Source organism: Haliotis rubra, unplaced genomic scaffold (assembly GCF_003918875.1).
Source record: "Haliotis rubra isolate DU_JTF1 unplaced genomic scaffold, ASM391887v1 Scf1704, whole genome shotgun sequence".
NCBI lineage: Eukaryota > Metazoa > Mollusca > Gastropoda > Lepetellida > Haliotidae > Haliotis > Haliotis rubra.
Window position 1 is genome coordinate 101,420 of NW_025765675.1, and position 16,760 is coordinate 118,179.

Consider the following 16,760-nt stretch of genomic DNA (forward strand, 5'->3'; position numbering starts at 1 on the left):
ATGATATAAACATAGTACTGAGCTTTAAGATATGAATAAACTTAAGCTACATATATAATAGCAAAAACTCCGTAGAGTTTGTTAGCTAATACATGTTATAATGTATCCATAATGCTTAAGATATGATGAAACTTAAGCTACATATATAATAGCAAAAACTCCGTAGAGTTTGTTAGCTAATATATTTTTATGATATGAGTATAGTACTATGTTTAAGATATAATGAACTTAAGCTACATATATAATAGCAAAAAAAAACTCTGTAGAGTTTGTTAGCTAATACATTTATAATGTAACCATAGTACTGAGCTTAAGATATGATTAACTTAAGCTAAATATATAATAACAAACTCTGTAGAGTTGTTAGCTTATATATTGTATGATATAATAACCATAGTACAGAGCTTAAGATAATAAAAGAACTTAAGCAAAATATATATAGCATGTAGCAATTTAGTACTGTTATAAGATAACTAAAAATCTGTAAGATTGACTTATTTTCTCCGAGGAACTGTCAACTGTTGTGCGAGGATCATGGGACCGAATTGGTGGATACCTGAGACGTCCTTGGTGGTGATATCTCTCAGATAGTGGTTGGCAAACACCATATCGGATCTCCAGAAATAACCCTCCAATATTTCAATAGCATTTGTGTAGAGTAATTGTAGATGTTAGCGCTCTAATATCATGAGGATTAGAAGTTCATGGAGGGTCGAGTCCTGCAGTCTTGTAGGCACGTAGTATGACAGTTCTGATCCAAAAGGAGATAGTAGTACGTGAGACTTCCGTCTGCGTAGCTTGATAGAGGAAATAAATCTCTTGCATTTTTCCCTCCTGTTTGGCTCGGTGGAGATATATTTTCAGTGCTGTTACTGGCCATCGTGATAGATTCATCGTATCATGGGGTCCAAGTATATCATCAAAGCGTGTTTATAAACCTCACTTTATTCAGATCCCAAGTTGGAGCGTGAAACTCCGCGTTTCGTTTAATCCTCCAATCGGAAAGCTCATGAACAAGGCGAAGTAACTGGGTTAGGTTAACTTGACATGCCGTTCTCAGTTATGATAGAGCTATTGCTGCAAGATAGGTGGACAAGTTGAGCCTTATAAAATCTTAGTCTGACGTAGATACATAACTAGTCCGCCACTTGAGGATGAGTAGCATATCTAGCTGTAAATCCTTCTTTGCAGCATAATTGACAAACTGTGCCATTTGTCATCGTATAAGTTGCCAACTGAGTTACGCAGGGCAAGCTAGACTGCTTTGCCACTCTGGCTGAATAACTTGTTATTCAGACATGCCTTGATATAATCCATACGTGAAGTTGGAATATATCTGGCTTTCCGTGCGCTTGTTTGGTGTGCGGATGTATTAACAGATTCGAGCACTCTGTAAGATGTAGTATTGGTTGTCCGATTTCTCGCTGGTCAGTAGGCCGTGACCAAATGCAGATGGAGGCTCTGCTTTTGACTGATTTTGTAGTCTGCCTCTGCCTGTCATGTCTTGAGCTGAGCTGAAGTGCGTAATCCCAACAGACTCTGACACTGTCGTAGTGGTAGCGGAGATAGTAAGGCTTGTGGAAATGACTGTTGATCTTGATCCATGGTTCTCCGGTACAATTATATACGATTTTATACTGTTATAAATCAAAACCTAGAATTAGCAGATCTTGCGAAGGTTCTAGGTCCAACTTAAGTAGGTTTACTAACCATCTAGTTGTGTTAGTAGCTTGATGATGAATTCAACTGTAGTCTGAGACGCTATGGATTTAGATCCATTTGTATCCCGTCGTCTAGGTAGAATCGCTGCGAAGTGCTTGACGATGTAGGTGCACAACCAGGGGTGACTGCCATTGTTGAACTTTATGTAAAAAATCGCCTGACCGCCGTGACCTCGTCCTTACTTGACAGGGGAGGTCTCTAACCTCAAGAAGGCAGCCCAATCATGAAGGTTCAGATTAGCTGGACTGTAAGGAGGTTTGCTTTCGCTCACTGATATATTGTTGTCACTTGCAACCTATGTGTTGAACTGTGAACTATGATCGACCTCTGCGTGAGGCGTTGTCCATCTCGGTCAAATCAGAACAAGGCATTTTGATTCTGTAGAGTACCCGCCTGTGATGTCACCCGTGTAGCAGGAAAAGGAACCTTGTATAATATAGTGTGCCGCCGCTGATAATAGAACAATCGACGGTCTTCACCCGTAGCCTTCCTGAAGTTACCCGGTGACCACGTGTTTCCAGGGTTGATGGTAAACGCGAAACCTCCGCGAAATACCTGCGCGCCTGTAATATTAATGCTGGGTAGGTTATTTTCCAGGTTGTCATGAAAGTAACTTCAGTCTTGAAGATAATTCCGATTCCCTTATATAAGGTTCAATAAACCTTGCAAGTTGTCAGCTTGGAGACTGTTAAAGCTGAACTTGTTGTACATATTTCTTCTCAGGAAATCGTTGACGATTATGAGTTTTACTCGCTGTAACAAGGCTGCTGCTCAATTTCGATATTGAATTGTCTGCAGATCTGCGTAATGGTCACGCATGTAGATAATCGTATCGTAGTAGGTAGTCGGCTTGAAGATCCTTAATTAGGCTCTTCGTCTGTTGATAAATTAATACAGCGACGTTCTGTGTTGTAAACTGGCGATACGAATGTTGTCAGTTGTTTGTTGAATCGAGTGGTAAATAGGTCTATTAGTGTAGTTCCTATTTCCTTGAAAATTTGAGTGAATATCTCTGTATGGAGCATTCATTCTGTCAGCGATGGTATGTGTGGCCGAATGAGAGCGTCTGCTATCACATTCTTTGCTCCTGGAATGTGATATGCTCTGACATGTATGTTGAGATTGTTGATTAAATCGAACAATTGAAAACAGAGTCGATATGTTCGGGGACCTGGTTGAGCTTAGTTTGTTCACATAAAACGCCACTGTCGAATTGACTGTGTGAATCATCCATTGGGTATACTGTAGTAAGTTGCTCCAGTGCATTAAGGCGTTTATTACTGCTTGCATTTCTAGCAGATTTATGTGTAATTTGTTCTCTTGATTGCTCATAGCCCTGATGCCGTCCTGTTGGCAAGATGGGCTCCCCAACCTTATAGTGACACATCTACGAAGAGAAGTGTTATCGATTCCAGCTCTATTAACGAGACGCCTATTCAAACATTCGATCTCTTGGTACACCATAGTAGATGAGGTTTGACCTGAACCGTGAATTGAACGTTAGAGATTCGATCTAGAATGCGGTGCTGATGACTGTAACGGATGTAATTGTAGTCTAGCCTGTGCAATTGTCTTCCCGGCGTAGGCTTGTAGATGGCATATGGCTTACAGTTGATAGACAACTCATGCATGTCTTGAACGGACTGGACTGGAGTGGCTATATGGACGTAAGTGGCTAGTATATGGAGACCTTGGAGGAGACTTCCGGCTAACTGGACTTAGCGAAGATCAATTATAACGCTTCTAGATCTCTGGGTGAAATAGACTTGGAGTCACTTAGCCTTCGCGACCGCCGAAAATGTCGGTGACAGAGTCCCATCAATATATGAGCTTTAGCCGTAACCACCTCTGTGTTCTACAGGGTGTGTGCTCGGCTAAGCTCCTTCTCGCGATGTCCTCTCAACTGGGTGAGGGTCTAGCTCCTTCCTGAGGCTGCCTGGGACTTTTCTTAGCGAAGTGTCTAGAGTCCGATCAACATATGAGTGCTTGCTTCACGAATCCACCTCTGTGTTCTACAGGGTGTGGGCTCGGCGAATGCGCCCCGCAACTCTATATATGAGCCGCTTGCAATGGCAATCCCTCTGTGTGTTCTACAGGGTGTGGGTCTCCATGGCGCTCCGCAACTCAATATATGAGCTTGCTTGCTTCACTCTAACAACCTCTGTGTTCTACAGGGTGTAGGCTCGGCTAAGCTCCCTTCTCCCTCGATGTCCCTACTTGGCTAGGTGAGGCTCTAGTTCTTCAGCGGAGGCTGCCTGGGACTTCCTTAGCTAAGTGTTCGCTACGGGCTGGGTTGCCCTTCTTCGAGGCGCCGCCAGGCTCAGGAGGTTCTCACGCTGAAGCAAAGCGGGCTCTGTGGCCCTGTTGACTTAGTATGGTGTAGCTCTGAGGCCTCTGTAAGCCGTAACGGTCTTCCATCAGCCTCATGATTTGGTTGACCAGGTCGCCTGGGATGGTCTGTGCTGGCTTTGAGGATGTCCTCTCTGTGATAGTGACGGGACCCTAAGTTATAATCTCCGGCGTCAGCGTAGGCATCTCTGATTGCATGAAGTGCACTGAAGTGACGGTAGCCGATACTGGTCACTTCTTATGACATACATCTGGAATGATAATCGAAATGTCATCATCATATAAACATAATTCTGAATATCAGAAGCAAAGTTTTTTAGTAGCCTTCGTGGATTTCCCTTTGACGAGGCTGTAAACCTGGGGGTTCGGAGCGTATGTTGAGACGACGTGGAAGCTCTTCTAGTCTTAGACTGTGATGAAGGAACGTCCTGGGAAGCAGGTCGCTTCTAGGATATAGCGGATTGTGTCCCACGCTTATCCCCCGAAGGTAACTCACTAGGTGAGTCCGGTAATGCATTGCGACAGCTAAGACGGGTGAAGATAGCGCTCCGTCTAAATCCTCTTCAATCATCAAACATGGCAGCAACCCGGAGCCAAAACAAGTCAAAAGACAACTTACAATCAACCAATATCACTAGCCTTGAAAGATTTAGATCCGATGTCGTTTCTAGACAAAAACCCTGCGCAAAAGAAAAAGACGGCGACACTAATGGAAGCGAAGACGCGCGATGGCCATGATGGCGGACGAACCGATGGATATGAGGGCATTTTCACAGCCCAAATAGATAGGCTAGCGGACAAACTAACGGGAAAAAATGGACATGATACAGGAAGAACTGACAAACACAAATACAAGAATCTCAGAGGTAATCAGTTCCATCTCTTTCAATTCAAAGGCCATTGATGAAAATCGCCGGAAATCAAAACTCTGAAAAAGACAATTAGTGAGTTACGCGACATGGAAAAACAGGATATGGTCTTTGAGATGCACTCACGGAAACAAAATCTACTAATCTACGGGTTCCAGACGCTAAGAATGCCGGCTGAAGTGAAAAAACTGTTTGAGGAAATGAATGGAGAACGCCAACAAAATGGATTTTGTAAATATCCATAGACTGCCACGCTTCGCCTTAACCAGGGCGGCTCCGCAGAAATGCCTCTGCCTATTGTTGTGAAATTCGGCATGGATGACTGATAGGCAGTTGGTCTTCAATGCCACATCTACTAACAGACAGATGCTACGGAAAATCATATCTCTATTCGTGCAGACTTACCAGTCAAACTGAAAAAGTTCCGTGGAAAACTTGCTACCAGAGCCGCATTTATTGAGGAAAAAGTACAACGTGCACACTAAAATTGTTGAGAAAGGTATCGAGCATCAGGCTGTGCACAGGCAAAATAAGGATTCTCAGTGGCTTAGATATTGGACTGGACGATACTATTGTTAGATAAACTAGATCATTGTGAATTACCACTTGCTCTATATGCTGCTGCCAATCATTGACGGACTGCTGGACTGAGGCATACCGAAGATCATGAGCAAGTTATCGGACAGGAGGATATTCCGATTATTGTGAAAACCACGATCTACAACTTGTGTGTCGAGTAACTTTTGGAGAATGCCACTGTAATGCTGTGTAATGGACACCACGAGCTCCAGGAATACTGAAAACTATGTTTATAAACTGACCTACCATCTGAACTGTTGGAATGTGTATTTATAATGAGGGACAATTAATTATATAATGCTGGGACCCTGTACAAAATGGGACGTGTGTGAGAACACTTAGTTTGTGGTTGAACACTTCGATCTCTGACCATGTCAGATATATAACATGTGTTATTTTTTATTCGTTGGATTTCTGGAATGAGGAGGGCCCTTGGCGCGGTAAGGACAGTCCCCAGTCTATATTTTTCCTGATAAAACAACAAAATAACAAGACTGCTAAATATTTCAAAACATTACAAAATGTGATGATATTTTGTTTATGCATCTGAAATATATAAACAACAACGGACCTCTCTTATAATAAGGTAAATAATATGACAAATATTGTACACCCTCTCATAGAAGGTCTAAATTCGGTGCTGCCGATTTTGAATATGCTCATAAACGAGTGGTATCTATGTATAACTGTCTCACACTAGTGACATCCAGCTTGATGTATCATATGTAACCTCTTGTGTAAATGTTTCTGTTAAAGACAGAAGTCACTGTTTATAAAATACGTTTCTTCTATTCAGGATTATGTAACTAATCCTTCAATTCACTTCAAGAGTTTGATAACTTACTTATATCTTTTTTCACTCCAATCCCTTAGTTAACTAGACATCAAGTTGTTCAAACTATTATGAGTTGTTCAAACTATCATGTTGGATTGAGAGACTTACATCTTTTTTCACTCCAATTTCTTAGTACACCCTTCTATAGAAGGTCTAAATTCGGTGCTGCCGATTTTGAATATGCTCCTAAGCGAGTGGTATCTATGTATAACTGTTTCACACTAGTGACATCCAGCTTGATGTATCATATGTAACCTCTTTATTGTAAATGTTTCTGTTAAAGACAGAAGTCACTGTTTATAAAATACGCTTCTTCTATTCAGGATTATGTAACTAATCCTTCAATTCACTTTCGAGAGTCCTATAACATACTTATATCTTTTTTCACTCTAATCCCTTAGTTAACCAGACATCAAGTTGTTCAAACTATTGCGAGTTGTTCAAACTATCATGACTGGATTGAGAGACTTACATCTTTTCACTCCAATTTCTTAGTTAACTAGACATCAAGTTGTTCAAACTATTACGAAGTTGTTCAAACTATCACGCTGGATTGAGAGAGGCTACATAATACTTATACCACCATGATCACCCTTCTTTTAAACTTCTTGGACATCAAAGGTTGTTTGAAGTCAGTTCCTACAACTTATTTTATACTTTTATACACTCAATTTCTTAGATAATTGATTATAAGATATTCAAACTGGCATGTTAGATATTTTTTCATCACCACGATCAACCTGCTTTTAAACTTCTTGATGAGCGAGACACAAAAAGTTGTATGAATCATCATGTTAGCCTGAGACATAAATGTTACTTGTACTTTTATCACTTCTCTCTTGAATTGTTCAATGAATTAGGACACAAGTGTGTGTGAAATTACTATGTTGGCGGACATATGGCGGCTACATAATATTAACTCTATAATTCACTTTTAATCTCTTTAGTGAACCTGACTTGAAGTTTTGAAATCATGTTTGATTGAGGGATGAATACTACTCTATATTCACATCATTTTCCAAAATGTGAGATGTAATGACTACATACTATTAACTTTATAATTCACTTTTAATCTCTTAATGAACTCCTGAGATCATGTTTGATTGAGATATGAATACTACTCTATATTCTACATCATTTTCCAAAATGTGAGATATATGGCTACATAGACATTAACTTTATAATTCACTCTTTAATCTCTTAGTGAACTTGACATAAATCGCTGAAATCATGTTTGATTGAAATATGAATACTACTTTTATATTCACATCATTTTCCAAAATGTGAGATATTGTGTCTCGATCTGAAATACACAAACAACAATGGACCTTTCTCATATAATGCATATACTACTAAAATTACGCTCTCCCTTTCATAAAAAGGTCTAAATCCAGTGCTGTCGCATTTTGAACATGCTCCTATCTGAGGGAAATTTACTATGATCCTTTGTTTCATATTAGTGACATCCAGTTTGATGTATATAAATCTTCTTATGAAAAAAGTTCACTGCTAGAAGACAAAGCCATTATTTAAAAACAAAACATGTTCTCATCTATTCAGGAATATTAACCGAAGTCCTTCGATTCTCACTTTGAGACTCTATAACTTATTTACATCTTCTTTCACCTCTAATTTCTTAGTTAAGTAATGAGGAAATCATTATGTTAGATTGAGATGTGCTTGTTACATGATATTTGGCACTCAAATCCATGCTTTAGTTTGATATGAAGCTAGCCAAGGTATCTAAATTATTTTTTGAGTTCTCAAATCCTTGTATCTATATTACCTTTACTTAATTTTTTAGTGAATCGAAGATAAGTCTAAAATAGACTTGTTAACCATGAACTCAGGCCCAAGCGCTGGGAACCAATTCTTTGATGCTTGATGAATCCTTTATTCCTGTAAGATCTTTCTTTCAATTTTCCTAGTGAACTAGATATCATAAGTTCTGATATCATGCATTGAAATTGTGATTCTGAGATGTGACTGTTATATAACACTTTTACACATATTCACACTTTGATGTTCACTGAACTTTTTTATATTTTTCTTTGTTGCTATTACCTAACCACGTCACTTTAGGTTAAAGGAGCAAATAGGCGGAAGCGTCAAACCTGTCTTATACAACATTATACAGGATGTTGTTTCTTTTATTTCCCTTTTTCTACAAAGTTTTTTCTTTTATTTTCCAGCAAACTTAAAAACATTTTAATGGGCATATAGGAGGGTATAGCAGACACCCCATGAGACTGCTTACTATGACAAACAATAAAAACAGTTTTGCTTTTTAAATATCATGTCTCACTTTGAAAATGGATAATAAAATTAAAATAGTTTCCGCTAACTGTAGGGGACTAGCTGACAAACAAAAGAGAAGAGGATTATGAACATTTGGACTGGCAATAAAACCACCGTTATATGCCTGCAAGACATACACATCTCTGAAAAAGACGAGAATACCCATGAGGAATGAATGGGGTTTTGAAATGTATCATATCACCATTTGGGTCCAAATTCACAGAGGTGTTGCAATATTGTTTAACAATGATAGAGAGATCGATATTCGCCAAATAAAAGATGAGAATGGTAATTTCATCATTGTTCGACTTATAAGTATCGATGGTATAAGAATAACCCTAGCCACTTTATCTATGGCCTAACCAAGATATACTCATCAGAATTCTTTTTATAGAAATCTATTTAATCAAATTGATGCATTCGATAATGAAATCAATTGTGATACTGTATAGTGGAATGTGGTACTCTTGACCCAACTATAGATCTAGAGAACTACAAACATATTAATAACCCTAATGCAAGAAATATTATTTTGGAAAAATAGATCAGCTTAACTTGACAGATGTCTGGTGAATCTTAATAGTGCGTAAATACGAGAGAAAGTATACTTGGTGGAAAAAAACCTAGACAACAAGCCAGGTTAGATTTTTTTTTTGGTCTCCTGATGTTGGTTTGTATGACCAGTAGACACAGGGAATTCTTCACGGTTATAAATCTGGACCACCTCTGCCATGCTAACACTTACTTTTTTCAAATAATAATAACACACACAAGAGGAAAAGGCTACTGGATTGCTTTTACCTCTTTACTCATTGCAGACAAAGAATACATACATAAATAGTAAGGACGAGATAGGGCCCTTTAAACAGCAATATACATTTAACTTCTATGCGAGAGATATAAAGAGTATTGATGAAAATGACTTTGCTCTTAAATATGGAGTGACTGTCTCTCTTTCTGGAAACTCTGTTGATGAATATTATTAGAGGTAAATCAATATCCTACAGCTCCTACATTAAGAAATTAAAAAAAAGAAAAAGCTAAAAATTGGAAGCCAAAATAACTGATACTGAAGTACACAATCCGTAGGAACTTTCAAAATATAGATAGAGGCTCTCTTATCTGATCTATCCACATATAAGTTAGAACTTGGAAAAATCAAAGAGGAAGAGGTCAAAGGTATCCAGAATTAGAAACAGAATGTTATGGCGGGAAGAAGGCGAAAAACTCTTCAAAATATTTTTGTAACCTTTGAAACAACAGCAGACAATTTACTAGTAAAAGCCATTAACTGTCTGTTGTCAGGCAACTTGATGAAGTTAATTACTGGCCGAAAAAGGACATTTTGTGTAAGAGCCCAAAACAATTTCAGATCAAGATCTATATGCTAGAAAAGATAACAAGATAGACCCCACAGTGAAATACTATTCTCGAACTTAACGTGCCTGTCTCTTCAAGCACCCTTTGACAGAAGAAAAACTAGAAAGAGCCAATAAATATAGATGAAATACTAAATGCCTCTGGAAATCTATGAAAAGCGATAAAAGTCCCGGTATTGATGGATATTCAATAGAGTTTTTCAAATTCTTTGGTGTGTGATCTGGGAGAAAATGGATGTTTAGGATTTATATAAATGTATATTGCTGTTTGGCTAGTTCTATCTCGATTATACTATTTTTTATGTCTTTGTCTGCTTAGTAAAGAAGTGTTAAATTTCAGTAGCCTTTTCCTCTTGTGTTATTATTATTTGAAAAGTAGAGTGTTATGGTAGGGGTGGTCCAGTTTATAACCAGGAAGGGTGGGTGTCTGCTGTCATGCAATAACATCGTGGGAGACCAAAAATCTAACCTGGCTTGCTGTCTAGGGTTTTCCTGAAGTATACTCTCATTATTACTAGTAAGATCCTTGAGATATCTGTCGAGTTAAGTTGATCTATTTTTTCCAAATAATATTTTCTTGCATTAGGGTTATTAATATGTTTTGTAGTTCTCTAGATCTATAGTTGGGTCCATTACCGTGAAATCACCACAGAGTACAATGATTCATTATGGAATGCATCCAGATTTGATTAAATAGATTTCTATAAAATCACAAGTATCTTGGTTAGAGGATGTAGATGGTGTTGGGGTTGTTCTTGTGCCATGATGTCGGCAATGGTAAATTGGTATAATAACAACATGTTTATGAATATGGGTCTCTATCGACTCATGCAACACTAACATTTGACAATAATGATATATTCAAAACTGCATTCAAATTCTCATGTTATTCACTGGTGTTTCGAGAGAAGATATTAGCTGTCTTTGCGATATAGCGATGACTTCGTTACTGCTCCAAATGTTCTCTCCCCGTTTGTCGTCCCCACGGTCAGCGGAAACTATTTTGGTACATTATCATTTTCAAGGGTGGTAGCAAAAGCGAAAACTGTTTTTATGTTGATAGCAATGAGTCTTCATGAATGCTATATGCCGATAAAATATTTGCTAGCAAAAGAAAAAACAGGAAATAAAAAAACAACATCCGTATAATGTTTTCATCTTGCTCCTTAACAAGGAATTGTTGTTTGGTAACGACGGCAAGAAAGAGTTCATTGTTTGGGATATTATTAACAAAGTGTTATGTAACAGATAAAATGTCACAATTTCAATGGCGATATCGGGCTTATGTCTGATTCGCTGAAGACCGGCGAGCGCAAAATTCGTCGAAGCATCAATTGGTTCACGGATACGGTCACTTTTGATTCATGAAGTCTTTATTTTAGACATCTTCGTTCGCTGAAAGTGACCATGAATGCAACTGGCTCAAAGGCAATTTGGAAACATGACTGGCTTCATAATCAAACTAGCGTAGTTTAGGTACTTATGTCATGACAGCGTCTTCGATCACAGCGTAACCGTTTCGCTCGTTGGCGGCTTGAGGCCGAGTCGAAGATGGCAAAATGGACCCTTGAAGTCGAAGCTCGTTAATATTCGAATAGTGAGGACATGTTTTCGACGCGAAACAATGACTGCTGTTCCACAACGAAGACGCCATATTGCGTCGACTGATACTTAATGGCGAATATCGCGAAATTTCCCTTCGGATGAGAACATTGAATTTGGAGGAAAACTGGTATATGCATTATGAAAGGTCGATGATTGTTGTATTTCGGGCGTGAACACAATATCTCGCATTTTGAAAATGATAATGAGCTATGAAGTATTATTCATGTTCGATCGGAAGCGAATGATGAGATTCACTAAAGATGAGGAGCCAAAGTTAATAACAACAACCGCTAATACATTTTAATAATGATCCCTTCAAGTAGTATTCACTGTCTCAATCAACATGATCTCGGAGATTCGATGAAAGATTAAAGTGAGATTATAAAGTGTAATGGTAAATACCTCAATGTTTCAACGCTTAAGTCGGAATTCTAAGGAACAAAGTGAATATAAGTTAATATTAATAGCCCGGCGTCATATTCACGCAATCAATCGATAATTCAAAGAAGAGATAACGCAAGTATTTTGTTATGTCAGGCTAACATGATGATTCATGCAATTTTGATACCGTTCATCAGAAGTTTAGCGCGATTGATAAGTGTTGATAATATCTGGCATGCCGAAGCATCTTATAATTATCTAAGAAACGGCGTCGCTAAAGTATAAACAAATTGTGAGGCTGACTTCAAACAACGCTTTGATGTCGAAAGAGATTTAAAAGAAGAGGCCGATCATCGGTGATATGAAAACCGACCAGCGCTGGCGTCGTCTCAATCCAGCGTGACCGAAAGATTTGAGCTAACTGTAATTTAATTTTAACGGTATGTTGGTAATGAAATTGAGTGAAAAGATATGAAATCTCGTCAACATGATAGTTTGAACGGCACCGTACAACGATGTCGGTGCTGAGACCAGAATGAAAAAGATATAGAAGTGTTATGGAACTCTCGTGAAGTTATTACATAATCTGAATGAAAAGCGTATTTTATAAACGTGACTAAATAACTGCTGGCTACGTTACACGAAGGTTATATATTGCGTCGAAGCTGGTGCTGATAACGGTTGCCGCTGGTTGGGAAATATTCAAAATGGAACGATACCGGTGGGCTTCATGAAGGGTGTGCGACGGGTGGTAACCGTCTCCGATCAGCGTGATGGTTCGAGCAATAATAATAGTTGAACAACCCGTCTGAACCGAAGGATGAAGACTGTAGTAGTTATCGAAGCGCTGGTGAACCGGATTGGACCCATGATCTGGAATGGAAGCGGTGACTGTTTTGTGAGGGGTATGATGCGTCAGCGGATATTCGCTGGATATTGGTTTCGGTTACTGGTTATCGGTGGGCCTTCTGCTCAGTTGTTTGATATTTAAACGTGTTGCACGGCGATGGATCTGTTTCGGATGCGTAATTGGAATGTCGTTTTTATGATGTTTTGGTGATTTGGCGGTCTTTGATTGTTGTTATCGAGGAAGATATGGACGGTTGTTATCATGTTGGAAGTCGGCGATGAAATGACTTTGCGTATTATATGTCTGAACGTGGTCGGGGATCGGAAGTTCGACAAGACTGAATGTTCGCGTCTGGGTGGGATCTGGCGATATGATGGTCGATCACTCATATGTGCGTTCAACGATTCATCGGATAGGTTTGCTGACGGTTTTCATTGTTCACGGGCTGGAAGTCGATCATTGCTGACGTTACGATGGCGTTCTCAAAGTTATGGAGCGCAGTTGACGAATAGATGGTTTCGTCGGAATCATCACTGTCGATAACGCTCATGATCGGCCGTGGATGGGACGTCGTCGATGTTGACGACGATTCGATTTAAAATGATCTGGTTTATCTGACAATGGTAGGTATCGATCCGGTCTTCGCTAATCACTTTGTTGCTTATGACGATGACTGATTTCGAATGATTGCTGCGATATTTCTTTCATCGAAAATCAAATATGATGACTTCGCGGTTTTCGGTTGACAGTCGCAATGTAGTCGGAATGAACCGACGGCATCTGTTGATTGATCGATGACGAACATCGATCGATCTTTGGAATTCTGAACGAACTTCTGGTTGGCATTGGCGTCGATGATCTATGTTTGCAAAGATCGTTTTCGACGGTTCTCTTCGTCATCAAACGGTTTTCGCTAAACGATAATCAAGTTCATGGATAAACAAGTTAAATCATCAAAGACTTCTGTCTGTTTCCATCAATGACTTTCATGATGATGTTTTCGAACGCGATTTCGGCGTTCATCAATATTTGATGAAGATGAACGATTACTGGATTCTTTATGATTCGTCTTCCTGCTCATGTCCATTTCCGTTATTTGTCATGACCTCGGGCTGTGAAAATAACGCCATATGGGTTGAATCGTCATCGATAACGTCTTCGTTTCTAAAATCGTCTTTGAGTTTGTCTAACATCGGATCATCTTCGAAGGCTTAATTGATATTGACGATTATGGATGTCTTTGATTGTTTGGCTTTCGGTTGCTGCCACATGTTGACTATCTTCACCGATCTTCCAGCAATAACGGTATCATACGAACTCTGGTGAACCTTCGGTAGCGATGAACCTGATATCGAACCTGCTTCAGATTGGAACTGGAAACTTCCGTCGTCAATATGTTTCCCAGATTCGACTGGATCAAAATCGAAACTACTAAACTGCTCTGATATTCGAATTATGTTATATGATGATGACATTCGATAATCGTCCAGATGTATGATAAAGTGACCGGTATACCGTCACTCGATTACTCGTCGAAGATGCTTCGTGACGGCCGGCGTTAACGGGGTCGTCCTCACAGGACGATCTCAAAACCAGCACAGACATCCCAGGCTGACCTGATCAACAAATCTGGTGATGGAAAGACGATGCGATTTCTGGCTACCATACTAAACGGTCGAAACCGCTTAATGAGACTATTCTGAACATATCGCGGTAACCGACCGTAGCGGGCCTCGAAAGTGGGTATTGGATGGAAACTATTGGGTACGGAAGTTGGGCCAGATGACTGGCGTCATATATTGAGTTGGTGGAATGACTACTGGAATGGATTCGGCGGCTCGTGGCGGACGATGCGAACATGGGGCTACGGAATGGTTAAACCGCTTTCATGATTGGAACAAACTGAAGGATCGAATATCGTGATTGAACTTCGCCGGACCGGAAGGACGTACTTAATTAGCGAACGCGAATGGTTAAAACAGCGTCGTATTGATGGGACTCTGTCGATACTTCGTACGGAGGATAAGCGAACTGGGGAACTCCAGTCTATGCGCCGGAAGATCTAGGCGTTAACTAGGAAGGATATTCCGGCGGTCCCGAATTAGCGATCTTCTCAAGATATCTTCGTATATGGCCGCTGAATAAATAAACCGCTCGTCGATCGGACCGAACGATAAGCATCGATCTTCATCGACGTGAATATGTATCTGAAATAGTTGCGGTGAACTGATTCGTCGTTGCGGTTAGTAAAGAACGATCTTCTGGTTTATTCGCGGGTTCGGGGTCGAGCACTGGAATGCTAATGATTGACATGAAGATAGAATCGTTCGAATGAAGATTGAATGGATTCGGCGCTATCTCGTTAATATAATTGGAGCCATCTTTATGACGAAGACGATCGAAGATATGTTTGATCAAGGAACGGAATATGAATCTTGATATACTGACGACGACAATGCGCTGGACGGCTACATTGCTTGATGGTTCACACGGGCGTTTGCGTAACCGAATCTGACTATATGGAGCTCTGTTTTCGATGATTGGAATGACTCAATGATCGTTGAAGATTCATCGAATTTTCGAGGCTGCACTAACTCAGACACATTTTTTCGCCGTTAACAACAACGACAGCACAAAACGTAAGCCGGTTGCATTCAGGCGAAAACTGGCGGAATCTTCAACGACACTGCGTTAGCTCTGCATCATGCGTGCGCTGAATCTGCAGTTTCGGTGTATCTGGCGGCAAACGGAATAACATGACTGACGACTTGCGGGTTTTGTCCGGGCGCTTGTAGCCAGGGGAATGGGAATTATCTCTTCCGAAGACGGTTGCTTTTCGCGACAACACGGAAACACCTGCCCGTGCATTATTATTGCAGGCGGTATTTGGCGATTTCCGGCAGTTTACCATCAACCCGCTTCGGTGGCTTCGAAGCTACTGATGAACATTCAGACGTTTACCATTATCAGCGACGTCCTCCATATTAACCGCGAGGTTCTGCTACCGTGACATCACGGCGGCGGCTACGAATCAAAATGCCTTTGTTCGATTTGACCGAGATGGGCGCCCTAAGAGATCGCAATTCCTGATTCAACGGTGCATTAACAATATAAGTGAACACAATACCACGATCCCGCTATCTGAACCTTCATGTTGAGCTTCTTCTTGGTGAAGGCCTCCTGATGAATCGCATCGCTTCAACAATAACGTCATGCACCTACATCGTCGAAACTTCGCCAGCGTCTGAAGCGACGAGACAAATGGATCTAAGCTAACACAACTGAATGGTTAGTAAACTTACTTGGCTAGAACGCTTCGCCGTCTGAATTCTAGGTTTTGATTTGTAACGGCGCAAAATCATGCTGTCTGCGGAAAGTTTCGTAGTCAGATCAGCAGTCGACTCCACAGGCTTCTCACCACCGACAGTAAAATGTTGAGAGACTACGCACTCGCTCGGCTCAAGCAATGAAGCAGCTGTTAAAATAAGTCACGACGGTAACTTCGAACAATACCCATCTTACGATCTAATAGCGCAACTGCAAACCAGATATGTTAACTCGCGTATAATTATATCAGGCATGTCTGGCAGGTTATTCAGCCGAGTGTAAAACGTCGCTTTGCTCTTTCAGTTGGCAATGGCACGGTTGTCGTATGCTTTGCGAGAGATTTACAGCTGGAATCTTCTCATCTCAGTGGCGGAGACTGGTCATCGCCGCTATCTGCGTCGAACAAAACTCGGCGCAATTTTATCTTCGCGGCAATATCTATCAAGAGCGATCAGGTAACCTAACGATTACCGCTCACGGCTGGAGGATAGCGGTAACCAACAGATAAAGTGAGTTTACAAACTGCCGACTGATAGCGGACCCCGTGTTCGCGATGGTCGCGATGA